Below are 17,693 nucleotides of genomic sequence, written 5' to 3'. Positions count from 1 at the left end.
GGCCTGATCTCGACTGGAGCAAGAAAAATAATTGAAAAGTTTTATAATGAATTTTTAATCAACAAAATTTTTTAAAAAGAAAATAGGCCCCAGACTTAACTGGACCCAAACAAACGGAAAGAAAACTTTTATTCCTGTTTTTTTGTTGGGAATTATTTTTCGAAACAAAAAAATTGCCCAAGACTCGACCGGACCCGAAAAAGATAAATCGAAAAATTTTATTTCTAAATATTAATTAACTAAATTATTAAGAAAAAAAAATAGACCCAAGACGCAGCAGGACCCAAATAAACGGATAGAAATTTTTATTACTTGATCACCAAGATTAATTTTCCTTGAAAAGAAAGGCCCAATCTCAAACAGACTTCGAATAACTGATTGAAAAATTTTATTATCAATTATTAATTAACAACATTATTCTTAAAAAAAAATTAATAGGCCCCAGACTCAATCGGACCCAAACAAACGGATCGAAAACTTTTATTTCCCATTCATTTTGCTAGGAATTATTTTTAAAAACGAAAAAATGCCCAAGACTCGACCAGAGCCAAGAATAGAAGAATGCAAAAAAATTTATTTTCTCTTTTCAATAACAAACAAAAATTTATTGAACAAAAATCAGCCTAATCTTGACAAGACGATAAAAAACTGATTGAAAAAATTTATTATCAATTATTAATTGACAAAATTATTTCAAAAAAGAAAATAGGCCCCAGACTCAACCGGACCAAAACGAACAGATAGAAAATTTTTATTACTTATTTCTTATGCTCGGAATAATTTTTGAAAACAGAAGGAATTGCCCAAGACTCAACCGGACCCAACCAAACGGATGGAAAACTTTCATTTCTCATTTATTTTGCTGGGAATTATTCTGTAAAATAATTTTTCAATTAATCGTCAGGTAAAATGTCAAAAAATAAATTAAAACAAACATTGAACTCAAGTCCCAATAATTTTGATATTTTAATTAAAATTATTTTTTAATTAATTGACAGGTAAAATGTCAAATAAGGAATTGAAAAAAAAATCGCTCTCGAGTCCTGATAATTTTGATATTTTTATTAAAATTATTTATCAGTTAATTAACAGGTAAAATGTCAACTAATAAATTAAAAAAAAATTGAACTCAAGTCCGAATAATTTTGATATTTTAATTGAAATTATTTATCAGTTAATTGACAGGTAAAATGTAAAAAAATATACTAAAAAAATCGCTCTCGAGTCCTGATAATTTTGATATTATTATTAAAATTATTAATCACTTAATCAACAAGCGAAATGTCAAATGATAAATTAAAAAAAAAAATTGAACTCAAGTCCGAATAATTTTGATATTTTTAATAGAATTATCTATCAGTGAATTAACAGGTAGAATGTCAAATTATAAATTAAGAAAAAATTGAACTCAAGTCCGAATAATTTTGATATTTTTATTAGAATTATCTATCAGTGAATTAACAGGTAGAGTGTCAAATTATAAATTAAGAAAAAAATTGAACTCAAGTCCGAATAATTTTGATATTTTTATTAGAATTATCTATCGGTGAATTAACAGGTAGAATGTCAAATTATAAATTAAGAAAAAATTGAACTCAAGTCCGAACAATTTTGATATTTTTATAAAAATTATTTTTTAATTAATTGACAGGTAAATAAATAATAAATTAAAAAAAAAAATTGAACTCAGGTCCTGATAATTTTGATATTTTAATTAAAGTTGTTTATCAATCAATTGACTGTTAAAATCCTGAATAATAAATTAAAAATAAATCGCACTCATGTTCTCATAATTTTGATCTTATAATTGAAATAAATTTCTAATGAATTGACGGGTAAAATCCCAAGTATCAAATTAAGTAATAATCGCACCCAAGCCCTGATAATTTTGATATTTTAATTTAAATTATTTATCACTTAATTGATAGGTAAAATGTCAAATGATAAATTAACAAAACATTGAATTCAAGTCCTTATAATTTTGATATTTCAATTTAAATATTCTTTTTATTCACTGACAGGTAAAATGTCGAAGAAAATATGAAAAAGAAATGGCATTCACGTTTTAGTAATTTTGATATTTTAGTTTCCCTTTTTCTTAGCAAAGAAATCATTTCAAAAAAATCTACAGGTGTTTCGGCAGTTCAAGGATAACTTTACTTTAATGTTATTAGTTTGCATTCACATCATTACACTTTACTCCTTTTATTAAGCAAACGTGAATGTAAAAATTCGGCGGTCTTAAGGTCGACTATTACTACTTAGTTTCCTCTAGTACTCATTCGATTAATAATTCTGATGACTTTCATGCTTTTTACTACGTGCAAGAGGTTCCATCCTTTCTGTTTGCAACTAATCTTTGGCTTACTACAAATTGCCTGATTCATTTTATCAAAAATAAAATTTTTTTACTAATGTGAATAGTCATATAAAATGCAAACTAGAAAATTTTATTATTTTTCCCTAATTTTATAAACAACAAATTAATTAAAAATATCTTCGAGTATTCTGTCACTGTTTTATACTTATTATTATTATCCTAATTGTTGTCAGCGTTTTTTCTGTCTCTGTTTCTGTCTTTATTCCTCTCATTCAGCGATGTTCGTCTCTTTAAATTTATTTTTTCCGCGGATTTCCCTGATCGCTTTTTTTTTCTCTCTCTTCTCGTTGACGATTTTATTTGTTTTGAGATTTCATTTGTTATTATCTAATTATGGGTTAAATTTTGCGTTCATGTCAGTCTTACAACTCATTTTCTGACAGCATCTCATTACCTCTGCATACTTTTATTGTGTTTTATTAATTCTGCGTTTAATATTAATTACCATTATGGCTTTTTATACAGCCGCTGAGTATACTGAAATGTTGATCATTTACGGTGAGTGTAATCGAAACGCTGAAGCTGCTGTCCGTGAATATCGCGAAAGATTTCCAAATCGCGAACGCTTTCCCAACCGCAGTGTGTTTTTGCGTTTAATTCAACGGGCTCGCGAAAATGGTTGCCTGGTACCCGTTGATAGTGAGCGTGTCGGTCGCCCTCGTCGGATACCTGTTCAGGTAGAGGAACAAGTACTCGATGCCGTCAATGCTGATCCCGGTACCAGCACTCGAAGACTCGAGCGTCGGCTTCCTGTTTCTCGATCTACGATTAACCGTATCACCCGTGCAAATAAGATTCATCCGTACCACAAACGAAAGGTGCAGAAACTTGAAGCTGGTGATTATGCTTTGCGGAGAACGTTTTGCCAATTTATTATCAACAGCCACGCTGCCGATCCGACGTTTCTCGAAAATGTTTTGTGGACGGATGAATCGTTATTTACTCGTGAGGGTTGTTTCAATCCGCACAACGTCCACTGGTATGCGGAGGAGAATCCTCACATGACGGTGAACCGTAATTTTCAGAACAAGTGGAAAATCAACATGTGGGGAGGAATAATCGGCGACACTGTGCTACTATACGAATTACCGGAAACCATGAACGTAAGTTTAATTAAAAATTTACACAATTAAAAATTTCGCGCTTCAGAAAATTTTCTCCACTCAGTTTACCGTTAAAACTTCAATGTAAAATTCTTCGACACTTTGCAAATATTGAAATTATTCGAATAATATTTTTGTGTTTGAAAATAAGATTTTTATTTTTGTAAATTAATTCTTTATAATACCTAATTTTTCATAAAAATTCTTTGGAAGAGTTTTTCTTTCTTAATTTGTTAAAATAAAGGAAAATTTTCTGGGGTAACTTCTGTTGTTGATGCGAAAATATTTCGAAAAATTCGTTCAAATAATTTTTCATTAAAATTGGAAAAATCCCTACGAGTAAACTTCGTTTTATCTGTTAAAATTTTAGAAAATTATTTTTAAAATTTTTAACAAAATTTCCCTTTGGTTTAAATTAAAGAAATTTTTAACTCCCTGATTTTCTCACTTTCACAGTCGAAATTTTTCGTTATTACAGAGTGCTCAGTATCTCTTGTTTTTGGGAGGAAATTTACCCCAGCTTCTAGCAGGAGTTAATCCTCAACCGACGTGGTTTCAACAGGATGGTGCGCCGTGCCACTCATCTGGGGACATAACCAATTTCTTAAATGCCCAGTATGGCCAACAGTGGCTGGGGAGGTATGGTCCAGTGAGATGGCCACCAAGATCACCAGACTTGACTCCGCTCGATTACTACTTGTGGGGTTTCATGAAGGAAGGGGTATATTTTGATGAACCTGCAGATCAAATGGAAACAATGGCAAGGATCATGGCTGCACGAGAACTAATAACGCCGGAAATCCTGCAGTGTGTTCGGGAAAACCTTTTGGAGCGGTGTCATCGGTGCTTAGAAAGGAATGGAGGCCATTTTGAGAACCTTATGGATTAATGATTTTTTTTTTTTAATTTACAAATTCTCAATCAATTTTATTATACAGATTTTTGTTATTTTTGTTATTTTATTGTTTTTTTTTATTTTTGAGAATTTGATAATAAAGTTCATAATTTTAGTACAGAAAAGGAATTTTGTTATTTGAGGTTTTACCTATCAATGAATTAATGAATAATCTTAATCAGAATATGAAAATTATCAGGACTTGAGTGCAATTATTTTTGAATTTTTTTATTTGACAATTAACCTGTCAATTAATTAGAAAATAATTTAAATTAAAATATCGAAATTATTAGGACTTGAGTTCAATGTTTCTTTTAATTAATTTTTTGAAATTTTACCTGTCAATTAATGGAAAACTAATTTTAATTAAAATATCAAAATTATCACGTCGTGATTGCAATTTCTTTTTTATTTTTTTATTTGACATTTTACCTGTCAATTAATTAAAAAATAATTTTAATTTAAATATCAAAACTATCAGGATTTGAGTGCAATTTTTTTAAATTTTTTTACTTGGAATTTTACTTGTCAATTAATTGAAAAATAATTTTAATTAAAATATCAAAATTATCAGCTCGTAATTGCTATTTCTTTTTGATTTTTTTCTTGGAAATTTAACTGTCAATTGAATAGGAAATAATTTTAATTAAAATTCCAGAATTATCAAGACTGAGGACTGATTTTTTCTTTAATTTTTTGATTTGACTTTTTACCAGTTAATTAATTGAAAAATAATATTAATTGAAATTTTAAAATTATCAGGTTTTGAATGGAATTTTTTCAAATTTGTTTACTTGGAATTTTACCTGTTAATCAATAGAAAAATAATTTTAATTAAAATATCAAAATTATCAGGTCGTGATTGCTATTTCTTTTTGATTTTTTTCTTGGAATTTTATCTGTTAATCAATTAAAAAACAATTTTAATCAAAATTTTAAAATTATCAGGTCGTGATTGCAATTTCTTTCTAAATTTTTTATTTGACTTTTAACCTGTCAATTAATTGAAAAATAATTTTGATCAAAATATCGAAACTATCAGGTTTTGAGTGCAATTTCTTTTTTATTTTTGTATTTGACATTTTACCTGTCAATTAATTGAAAAATAATTTTAATTAAAATTTTCAAATTATCAGGTCGTGATTGCAATTTCTTTTTATTTTTTTATTTGACATTTTACCTGTCAATTAATTGAAAAATAATTTTAATTAAAATATCAAAATTATCAGGTCGTGATTGCTATTTCTTTTTGATTTTTTTCTTGGAAATTTAACTGTCAATTGAATAGGAAATAATTTTAATTGAAATTCCAGAATTATTAAGACTGAGGACTGATTTTTTCTTTAATTTTTTTATTTGACTTTTTACCGGTCAATTAATTGAAAAATAATTTCAACTAAAATTTTAAAATTATCAGGTCGTGATTGCAATTTCTATTTTATTTTTCTATTTGACATTTTACCTGTCAATTAATTGAAAAATAATTTTAATCAAAATATCGAAATTATCAGGTTTTGAGTGCAATTTTTTCAAATTTGTTTACTTGGAATTTTACCTGTTAATCAATCAAAAAATAATTTTAATTAAAATATAATAATTATCAGGTCGTGATTGCAATTTCTTTTTTATTTTTGCATTTGACATTTTACCGGTCAATTACTCGAGTAAATATTTTGATTACAATATCAAGGACTTGAGTGCAAGTTCTTTTCAATTCTTTTATTCAAGATTTTACTAGTCAATTAATCAATCAGTAATTCTAATCAAAATAATCAAATTGTCAGAACTTGAGAACAATTCTATGTTAATTTTTTCATTTGAGATTTTACCTGTCAATTTTTCGACACATCTAAATTCGATTACAATAATAAATCCATCAGGACGAATGTAATTTCTGTATTTCAGATTTTACATGTCAATTGATTAATTAATAATTTTAATTTAAATAATTAAATTATCAGTAGTTGAGTACAATTTCTTGTTAATTTTTTGATTTTAGACTGTACTTGTAGATTGATCAATCATTAATTTTAATTGAAATAATAAAAAAATTATCACGTCTTGAGGGCAATTCCTTTTTAATTTGTTATTCGAGATTTTGCTAGTCAATTTATTAATTAATAATTTTAATTTGAATTTTGGTGATTTTCTAATTATTTAAATTTATTGACGCTAACAAAATCAAGAAAAAAATTCTTCAATCCTTTTACTTAGGTCCAGTCGACTCTTGTGCCTTCTTTTAAAAAATCATTCTTTATTCGTCAAAAGTAAATAATAAAAGTTTCCAATGTCTTTTCGAGGTCGAGACAAGTCTTGGCCATTCTTTTCGTTCTCCATAATTTCCCTTCCAATTCAAATGAAAAATAAAAATTTCCTATACGTTCATTCGGCTACGGTTGAGTCTAGGGCCTCATTTGTTTTTTTAATTAGTTTTGATGATCAACAATAAAAAATAAAATTTTTGGATCATTTTTTCTGGGTCCGGTCGAAATTGAGCCTTTTATTATAAAAAAGTTAATTATGATGATTAAAAATGAATAGTAAAATTTTTTTATTCATCTCCCTTTCGGTCTGATGGAGTCTTGAGCATTTTTTCGTTTTTAAAGATAATTTCCAGCAAATTAAGTAAGTAATAAAAATTTTCTATCCGTTTGTTTAAGTCCGGTTAAGTCTGTGGCTTATTTTCTTTTTTAAATAATATTTGATTAATAATAAAAATAAAATTTTTTAATTAGTTTCTCTTAGTCTGTTTGAGATTGGGCCTTGTTTCGAAAAGAAATTAATTTGGCTGATTGAAAATGAAAACAAAATTTTTCAATTTATTTTTTTTTTTTGGGTCCGGTCGAGTCTTGGGCGATTTTCTTCGTTTTTTAAAATAATTCCCATCAAAATAAATAAGTAATTAAAACTATCTATCTGTTTGTTTGGGTCCGGTTGAGTCTGCGGACTATTTTTTTTTTTTAAATAATTTTGTTGATTGAAAATTAATAATAAAATTTTTTAATCATTTTTTTGCTCCAGTCGAGATTGGGCCTTTTTTAAAAGAAACAATTTTGCTGATTGAAAATAAGGAAAAAATTTTTGTACTGTTATTTTTTTGGATCCGATCGAGTCTTGGGCATTTTTTTCGTTTTTAAAGATAATTTCCAGCAAATTAAGTAAGTAATAAAAATTTTTATCCGTTTGTTTGGGTCCGGGTGAGACTTGGGCCCATTTTTTTTTTATAATAATTTTATTGATTGAAAATTAACAATAAAATTTTTCAATCATTTTTTCTTACTCCAGTCGAGATTGGGCCCTTTTTTAAAGAAAAATAATTCTGCCGATTAAAAATAAAGGAACAAAATTTTTCAATTTATCTTTTTTTGGATTCCAGTTGAATCTTGGACAATTTGTTTCGTTTTTAAAAATAATTCCCAGCGAATTAAATAAGTAATAAAAATTTTTATCTGTTTGTTTGAGTCCGGTTGAGTCTGGGGCCTTTTTTTTTTTTAAATAATTTTTTTGATTCATAATAAAAAATAAAATTTTTCAATTAGTTTCTTTTAGCCCGGATGAGATTGGGCCTTTTATTAAAGAAAAACAATTTTGCTGATTGAAGATAAGAAAAAACATTTTTCAATTTTTTTTTTTTTTTTCAGGTCCGGTCGAGTCTTGGGCAATTTTTTTCGTTTTTCAAAATAATTCCCATCAAAATAAATAATTAATCAAAATTTTCTGTCCGTTTGTTTGTCCGGTTGATTCTGGGCCCTATTTTTTTTTTCAAAATAATTTTCTCGATTAATAATAAAAAATAAAATTTTTCAATCAGTTTCTTCTAGTCCGGTTGAGATTGGGCCTTTTTTTGAAGAAAAATGATTTTGGTGATTGAAAATAAGAAAAAAATTCTTTTACTTATTTTTTTTTGGGTCCGATCGGGTCTTGGGCATTTTTTTCGTTTTTAAAAATAATTTCCAGCAAATTACGTAAGTAATAGAAATTTTCTATCCGTTTGTTTAAGTCCGGTTGAGTCTGGGGCCTATTTTCTTTTTTATAATAATTCTGTTAATTTAAAATTAATGATAAAATATTTTAATCATTTTTTCTTGCTCCGGTCGAGAATGGGCCTTTTTTAAAAAAAAAATAATTTTGCTGATTAAAAATAAAAGAACAAAATTTTTCAATTCATCTTATTTTGGGTCCGGTCGAGTCTTGGGCAATTTTTTTCGTTTTTAAAAATAATTCCCAGCGAATTAAATAAGTAATAAAAATTTTTTATCTGTTTGTTTGAGTCCGGTTGAGTCTGGGGCCTTTTTTTTTTTAAATAATTTTTTTGATTCATAATAAAAAATAAAATTTTTCAATTAGTTTCTTTTAGCCCGGATGAGATTGGGCCTTTTATTAAAGAAAAACAATTTTGCTGATTGAAGATAAGAAAAAACATTTTTCAATTTTTTTTTTTTTTTCAGGTCCGGTCGAGTCTTGGGCAATTTTTTTCGTTTTTCAAAATAATTCCCATCAAAATTAATAAATAATAAAAATTTTTTATCTGCTTGTTTGGGTCCGGTAGAGTCTGGGGCCTATTTTCTTTTTTCTAATAATTTTGTTGATTAAAAATTAATGATAAAATATTTTAATCATTTTTTCTTGCTCCGGTCGAGATTGGGCCTTTTTTTAAAAAAAAATAATTTTGCTGATTAAAAATAAAAGAACAAAATTTTTCAATTTATCTTTTTTTGGGTCCGGTCGAGTCTTGGGCATTTTTTTCGTTTTTAAAAATAATTTCCAGCAAATGAAGTAAGTAATAAAAATTTTTATCCGTTTGTTTGGGTCCGGTTCATTGTGGGCCCTATTTTTTTTTCAAAATAATTTTCTCGATTAATAATAAAAATAAAATTTTTCAATCAGTTTCTTCTAGTCCGGTTGAGATTGGGCCTTTTTTGAAGAAACATGATTTTGGTGATTGAAAATAAGGAAAAATTCTTTTAATTATTTTTTTGGATCCGATCGAGTCTTGGGCATTTTTTCGTTTTTAAAGATAATTTCCAGCAAATTAAGTAAGTAATAAAAATTTTTATCCGTTTGTTTGGGTCCGGTTGAGACTTGGGCCCATTTATTTTTTTATAATAATTTTGTTGATTGAAAATTAATAATAAAATTTTTCAATCATTTTTTCTTGCTCCAGTCGAGATTGGGCTCTTTTTTAAAGAAAAATAATTTTGCTGATTAAAAATAAAAATAAAATTTTTTCATCCATCTCTTTTTGGATTCCAGTTGAATCTTAGCCTTTTTTTTTTTATTTGAAAATAATCCCCAGCAAAATAAATGAGAATTAAAAATTTACTCTCCGTTTCTGTGGGTCTGGTTAAATCTTGGGCCTTTTTATTTTTTTATTAAATTTTTTCGAATAAAAATAAAATTAAAATTTTTTCCCTCTGTCTTAGAGTACCCGGTTAGCTTTAATTCAGCGTTACAACGCCTCCAATAATGCTGCGATACACGGACACACACTCATACATTAAGCCGTCCGCTTGCGACCTCATACATCCACTCATTCACACTTACGTACTCGGCTCATAGCGTCACAATCCCCTCTCATGCTCGGCTTTGTGTGAGCGAGTAAGCTGCTATTGCAGCATCTCACTCTCGCGTCTCCTCTACTTCCCCGCTCATTTTCATTTCTCGAATAGCGCGCTTCTGATTGGCTATCGTTTTTAATTCATAACTCAAATTCTATGGCCCAAAAAAATTTTTGGCTCAGGAACTTTCGATTCAGTATTTTTTTCTCTATCGACCCCAACAATTACTCCCGCCACTTCAGAGACACCCTGTATATATATATATATATATATATATATATATATATATATATATATATATATATATATATATATATAGAGAGAGAGAGAGAGAGAGAGATTGATTGATTGATTGATTGATGATTTATTCATGCCAAGGCACAGGCCAAATGGCAATATTAAATACAAAATATTTACATAAAATATAGTATACTATGTATATGTAAGTACAAAAACTTAATCAATCTAATTAGAAATATATAAAAATGCAAATAATGTAATAGATTCAACAATAACTCTATTTAAAAGCTTTAAACTACTCAATTTTTAAAGACCTATTAAAGTTTTTGATTGTCAGTTTTTGACTTCTAATTTAATTGTCTAAATTTAGCAAATAATCAAACACTTTATTTTTGAACACTTCACTACTACTCGAGTTTACAATATCTTCAGGTAGATCCTCCCATAAGCGGATAAGAGTTACCACAAAGGAATGCTCCATAAAGGTGGTGGCAAAATTTGGTAATTTAAAGCAGGAATGTTTCTTAGCAGCTAGTCGACTTGAACGCCGCACGTCTGTCTCTTCAGTGAACAGTTCTCTTAAGTACCTTGGTTTACCAACTTGAAGTAGTTTATAAAAATAACAACTCATAAAATATTAACGACGATATTTTACAGTTAACCATCCCAGATTTTGTCGATGAGACGGTATATGCTCATCTTTATTTAGATTAAAGATGAATCTTATTGCACAGTTTATTGCACGTTGAAGTTTTCGATCGTTTTCACAAGTTGAATCAACCAACACTGTAGAACAATAATCAACAAGTGGCAAGATGGTAGCTGATACTAACAATTTTCTTATGGGAGTGAGAAGATATTTTTCCTAACTTTGAGACAATGCAGAGCCGAATTCACTTTACTAGCAATTTGAGTAACGTGATGATTCCAAGATAAATTTCTACTTAAGTGAATTCCCAAGCACTTAGTAGAATTGACGTACGGAATGACGACACGATCTATCACTACTGGTGGTAAGTCCAAGCTCTCAAGTTGTTTTAACTTGCTGTTTGAACCCAGGATCATAGCTTTTGTTTTAGATAAGTTAATTTCCAAACCATGCTCTCTTGCCCAATTTGCAACTGCTTGCGCATCAGTATTGACTTTCAAAACAGCTTCATTCAACTGGAATAACAAGAATTGCAGGAGTATATAGATATCATCAGCGAACTCTCCATGTTTGCAGTATATTAGTCGTCTAGCTACAGTATTCATAACTACCAAAAATAAGATCGGTCCCAACACGGAGCCTTGAGGAACACCAGATGACGTTTTTAAGAGTTGAATTGGAACCCCAAGCTCATTCAAGATTGACTGTGAGCGTTCCGATAAATAAGAAAAAAACCAAATGATCGTTTCTATTGAAAATCCAAGCTCTAACAGCGCAATCAGAATGTCTTTGGGATCAATATAATCAAAAGCTTTGCTCAGATCAAATAATACCAATATTGTTAATTTACCCTTATCCATGGCCTCCCTGATATTATCAGTTAGTCTTAATAGTGCCGTCGGCGTACTGTGATGTTTCCTGAAACCAGACTGAAAGGGATCAAGCAACTCATTTTCTTCCAAATATGTTGTTATCTGATTTGCGACGATTCTTTCGAATACCTTAGCTAGATGAGACAAATTTGCAACTGGACGAGTGTCTGACGATGATCTGGGTGGTGAAGTCTTATGAAGCGGAATAATGTAGATAATCTTCCAGCTATCAGGGAAGATACCAGAGTCGAGAAATCTATTAAATAAGTCTGTGAGAAAGAGCGAAATTTGGGGAATATGATCTCTCAACCATCTCAGATCAATACCATCAGGGCTTTTCCCTTTTGATTTAGTCAAGGTAAGATGTAATGCTTTAGTAACATCCACTATATCAACCATAAACCAATGAAATGAGCAATTTACCTTCTTAGTATATGTATTTCGCAAGGTATCAATAAAATTTGAGTCACACGACAGATGTTTTCTGACTATACTTGCATAGTAATCATTTAATTGACATGCACTGAAGAAATTAAGTGGTGATGAGGAATTTGACTTAATTAATCCAAAGTGTTTAAGTTTACTCCATACATTTGAACTATATGGCAGGTTTGAAAGAGCAGTTTTCAGATATTCTTCTTTGCACTTAGTTTTTAACTCTTTGGTAAACCAAGGGTTATTAGGAAGAGTAACCCTTTTTGTGAGTAGTGGTGCATAGAGATCAAAAGAAGATAAAACCCTATCTTTGAATACATTCAGTAGCTCGTTTGGATCTGAATTAACAAAATCAGAGCGGTCGATTATCAAAGCATTCATAAGTAAATCTGACAAAGCATGATGATCACAATTTTTAAAATTTCTGTGGGTAATTAACTTCAGTGGCGGTCGTGACTTATCTACACTAGTCACAAAAATTAAGGGATATAAAAAAAATTCCAAATTTTTTGGTGATTTTCAGCGAGCTGTAACTCCGAGGAAAATGATCGCACAGAAAAAAAAAAAAAAGCAAATTGTAGCTCCAAGTGTCTAGTTTTTAGATGTGACCATAAAAATTTTTGTCATCGTCAGGTCTGAAGAAATCCTAAGAAAACTACTGAAAAAAATTTTTCGAAATTTTTTTTCGTCTTAAAAAAGGTCTACGGGCTTCAAAAAAATTTTTTCGATTGTTTCGTTTAAAAGCTCTTTTAGTAAATTTAATACCCTTTAATTTGACGTAATCAAAAAGCCTGTACAATAATTTGCCGCGGAGTTATCGTCAATCAAAGCAAAAAGTGTTTTTTGACTTTGGAAATCAATAACTCTGGAAATAATGACCGTATAGGAAATCGAAGGAGGGTTTTGAAAACTACACAATATTCTCTATAAGAAAACGTAAACCGCTTTTGACGAAAAAATTTTTTTTGAATTGAAAACTCGGACTGAAAAAAAGACAAAAATTCGCATAATTAAGGATATTTGGATAACTTGGTATAACTTTGGATAAAATGGATGAACGAAGGATATCGTTGGTAATTTTTAACTTCAAAGTGTCCCCTAAAATCCCTAAGAAATTCAAAGCGCTGATTTTTTGTTCATAGTGCCCAGAAGCTTCAAATTCTGTGTTTTCGCAAAAATCACCATTATGAGCAATTTTGTGATTTTTATTCATTTTTCCATTGAAGAAAATTTTTTTCAAAATTCTTTATTTTTTCGATCAAAGAGATTGATTTTTCAAGAAATTTGAAAAAAAAAAATTTCAATTTTTTTCGATAATTTTTTTCGAAATTTTCTCAATTTTTTTCGACTGTTGTTTTACCGCCGGCATTAGCGTTACCCATAGCGTACCACGTGGAGGTTGCTCGGTCGGATTTACGCTTCTCACACACACACACGTGTGTGTGTGTGTGTGTGTGTGTGTGTGTGTGTGTGTGTGTGTGTGTGTGTCTTTGTCTGCGTGTTTTTCTGTTTGCAGCTGCCGAATGACCTCTGTACGCACGGCAGTAACTGCTCAGTACCGTGTATTGCCACCTCTGTTCCGAATCACAGCTCGTAAACGCTCTTGCATGTTGATGCATCGTCGAATATCACGTTGCGAAATTCCTTGCCAACAACGTAACAACGCTTGAGTCAACTGATGAAGATTGTGCAGTTGCGGATAGTCTCGCCGCAATCGACGCCCAAGCATGTCCCAAACATGCTCAATTGGGTTCAAATCAGGACTCATCGCTGGATGATTAAGCGTTGTTACGTTGTTGGCGCGGAGAAAAGTTCGCGTACGAACTGCAGTGTGAGGACGAGCATTATCCTGCATCAAAATGAACCGTCTTGCCCCCATGCGTGTGCGCATAGGCAGGACGTGTGGCTCCAGAATTTCGTCGACGTACCTATCGGCAGTCAACGTCCCACGAACGATGACCAACGGGGTTCTGGTATTGAAGGACACGCCTGCCCACACCATGACTGATCCACCATTGAAAGCTGTAACTGGTCTCGTAAAACCATCCCGATCTCGTTCTCCACGACGGCGCCAAACGAGAGATCGTCTATCGCTGCCATGAAGACAAAATCGAGATTCGTCAGTCCATAATACACTGGTCCACTGTCTACGACCCCAATGGTGATGATCATGAGCATAGGCCAATCGGGCTCGGCGATGTCGTGGAGTGAGCATAGGCACGCGATTTACGCGTCTAGCGCGTAGTCCTTGCTCTCGAAAGCGATTTCGAACCGTCGATGCCGATATGTGTTGTTGGGGAGGACGTTGTCGACGATTGCGAAATTGATGAGCGATCGTGTGGGCATGCGCAGTAGGGTTTCGACGAGCTTCTCGAATGATAGCTCGATCATCACGCTCGGTAGTGATTCGTAGTCTACCTTGACCCGGACGACGATCGTAACTTTGAGTCGCGTTAAATCGGGCATAGGCCCGACTGATAACGGACTGGCTCACTCTCATAGAAGCTGCTACTTCCACCTGACTGTAGCCCTCTTGAAGGAGGGTAACAATGCGAGCCACATCTGTGGCAGCTAAATGTCGACGAGGCATATCAAAAGGTGCTTATCAAAGAAAAGCTTACATAAAATTCACGTAAGGAATTTAGGCTAAAAAGAAAACGTAAAATTCCAGTTTTGTGTGAGGAAAAGCCGAACTCCGCGGGGGGTATATCAATTTGTTTTTATTGAATTTTTAAAATGAGATTTAAAACTAAGGCAGTTGTAGCGGACAGAAAAAATTGAGTTAATTTTTTTTGACAATAGTGAAGCATTCTGAAGACGATAAAAAAAAAAAATTTAAAAAAAAAAATTTTTGATTCTCGAAAACTAGCTATTGAGTCTCGAAAACCTTAGAATTAGATCAACTAAAAAGATGTTCTCAGAGCAACCCAGTGTGGCCAGATCGTGCGATTTTTTTACCCCCTCTTTGGTGTCGCGCGCGCCTCGGACACAAGCAAGCGATGCGTGTCTGTGAGTCGGAAAACCGAGCGGAGCCGAAGGAATCCGAGAAAGTCGAAGGAATCGAGGGGAATAAACCTCCTGCCACACGAAACAGAGGAATAACTCACATAACAGTAGCTCTCTGTTCGTGTGAAATTCTAAGAATCCGATTTCAGCCGAAACATACAGCGGGAAAAATAATGTATTAATTTTTATAAAAATAAATAAATAATGCTTTTTTGTTAAAAACATGTAGGTTTAATTTTGTTTTTTTAATATAAAATACAAAATTTTTTTTTCTTAAAAAAATTAATATCAATTTTTTACGCTGTTATTAATAATAATAATTTATTATTAAATAACAATAATAATAATAATAATAATAATAATAATAATAATAATGGTAACTGGAAATTCCCAAACGCAGTTTTTATATTAATTCTTACTTTTATCCGATACAACGTCTGATGGCTACGCGACGTAAGCTTACACTTACACCGCGCAGCCATCGTAGGACCTGCCGTGGAAACGTAAGAACTGACATAAAAACTGCGTTTGAGAATTCCCAGTAACCAAAATTATTAATAATAATTATTATAAATAACCACTGTTATTATTATTTATAAAAATAATAACAGTTATTATTATTATTATTATTATTATTATTATTATTATTATTATTATTATTATTATTATTATTAGTATATCAACATAAAAAAAAATTTTTAAGAAAAAAAAATTGTTTGATCGAGGACTCGATCTCAAAAGTTTCGCCAACGTAAGCTTACACTTACGCCGCGTAGCCATCGTAGGACCTGCCGCGGAAACGTAAGAACTAAGATAAAAACTGCGTTTGGGAATTCCCAGTAACCAAAATTATTCGTAATAATTATAACAAATAACCATTGTTATTAGTATTTATAAAAATAATAACAGTTATTATTATTATTATTATTATTAGTATAGCAACATAAAAAAAAAATTTTGAGAAAAATAAATTGATTGAGCGAGGACTCGATCTCAAAAGTTTCGCCGACGTAAGCTTTCACTTACGCCGCGTAGCCATCAGACGTTGTATCGGATAAAAGTAAGAATTAATATAAAAACTGCGTTTGGGAATTTCCAGTTACCATTATTATTATTATTATTATTATTATTATTATTGTTATTTAATAATAAATTATTATTATTAATAACAGCGTAAAAAATTGATATTAATTTTTTTAAGAAAAAAAAATTTTGTATTTTAATTTTTATTGATAAAAAAAAATTTATTTTTTATATTAAAAAAACAAAATTAAACCTACATGTTTTTAACAAAAAAGCATTATTTATTTATTTTTATAAAAAATAATACATTATTTTTCCCGCTGTATGTTTCGGCTGAAATCGGATTCTTAGAATTTCACACGAACAGAGAGCTACTGTTGTGTGAGTTATTCCTCTGTTTCGTGTGGCAGGAGGTTTCGGCTCCGCTCGGTTTTCCGACTCACAGACACGCATCGCTTGCTTGTGTCCGAGGCGCGCGCGACGCCAAAGAGGGGGTAAAAAAATCGCACGATCTGGCCACACTGGAGCAACCGTCCACTGACCTGAAGCCTTTCTGCCTTGGGTCCAGCTTGATGAGTTTATTTATCCTGTTGGCCAAGACTTTATGAAAGGTTCTGGTGATGACTGAAGAAACCGTAACTGGTCTAAAGTCACCGGGTTCGGAGGCTCTATCCTTCTTGGGTATGAGTGTGGTATTAGACTCCAGAAGGTACTCCGGAATTTTTCCACACAGCATAAAGATGTTAAGAAGCACAGTGCTACTCCCGTATATGCCTCGCACGGAATTAACAAATAATATTAATATACTAAAAACATTGATTTATGTTACAGATACATCTTGATCACTCAAAAATTTATAATAGACCAAATAAATATCACTGGAACTATGATCAAATGGAGTCATTGATAAAACGATGGAGGATATTTTTAACCTATATAAAGAGATATCATTGGTCAATAAATCAGTTAAAGTTATTCTAAATCGGGAAAACTCGACATTTTTAATCAACTTTAGTAATTGAAACGATTTCACTTTTATTTTTAAGCGACACCAAATTTTTTGAACTATAAAGGTAAACGTATCCAAAATGATTTTCATTTTTATTTTTGATATTTGACTTGATAGAAACTTGAAAATATATGAAAATTTTTATTCTCTTTAGCATGCAGTTATAGTACAGTCAGGGAGGGAAAAAAGTTAATTTGTTCACAATTGAGTTCTAACTGTTCCAATATCAAAAATTAAGTTTATAATTGAAATTCTCATGAGTTAATTGTGAAAAAAGACACAAGTGTGGGTTTTTATAGTTATTGAAAAGAATAAGTTGTTTAATGAAATATCTTAAAAAAATATCGGAAAGTTATTCAGACGAATAAACCGGATCATGTCTAGAATTCAATAACGGAGAAAATGAATTGTTTTAAAGTCTTTACGACCATTTGTTGCTAAATTTCCGATTATGTTTTATCGAAACTTCATCAAAACGCCGAGATTTCGTGCTCTAGGTTTTCAAAATTTAATTTGATTAATA

At 30.8% G+C, this 17,693-nt stretch overlaps 1 protein-coding gene across 4 annotated transcripts in view; it reads left to right on the top strand.

The window, feature by feature from the left end:
• LOC141534860 (coiled-coil domain-containing protein AGAP005037) overlaps positions 1-17,693 on the top strand; it is a 651,729-nt gene that overhangs the window by 15,766 nt on the left and 618,270 nt on the right. For 3 of the 4 annotated variants that reach the window (XM_074254459.1, XM_074254462.1, XM_074254460.1), the window contains exon 2: positions 16,993-17,234. The exons of the other annotated variant lie outside the window; for it this stretch is intronic. The gene's annotated coding sequence lies outside the window, so the exon portion shown is untranslated. The remainder of the gene's footprint in view (positions 1-16,992; positions 17,235-17,693) is intronic. 4 annotated transcript variants of the gene reach the window in all.

Source organism: Cotesia typhae, unplaced genomic scaffold (genome assembly GCF_013202065.1).
Source record: "Cotesia typhae breed Kobodo isofemale line unplaced genomic scaffold, CoteBio_Ctyphae scaffold_13, whole genome shotgun sequence".
NCBI lineage: Eukaryota > Metazoa > Arthropoda > Insecta > Hymenoptera > Braconidae > Cotesia > Cotesia typhae.
Note: the sequence above shows the minus strand (reverse complement) of the source record. Positions and strands in the feature narration are given on the sequence as shown.